The following is a 272-nucleotide window of genomic DNA, read 5'->3' on the forward strand; positions in this document are numbered from 1 at the left end:
TACATTCCTGTCTGCAAAATATGCTAAGGCAATAGTGACACAAGTTTGAGGGGGTGACCAATCAAATGTGAACTGACTTAAGGCACACCCCACAAGATGAAACCTATACTTGATACTGCTTTGATGATCAAGAACCAGAGAATAGATAACCTAGAGACCTAGGCTAAAACCAAATACTACTGGTCTTTTAAAATAGTTGTGGTAAGTGACTCCTAATGATATTCTGTTATACTCATAGTCTAGTGCCTTATTCAGCCTTCATCTGGGAACAT

This window comes from Apodemus sylvaticus, chromosome 1 (genome assembly GCF_947179515.1).
Source record: "Apodemus sylvaticus chromosome 1, mApoSyl1.1, whole genome shotgun sequence".
NCBI lineage: Eukaryota > Metazoa > Chordata > Mammalia > Rodentia > Muridae > Apodemus > Apodemus sylvaticus.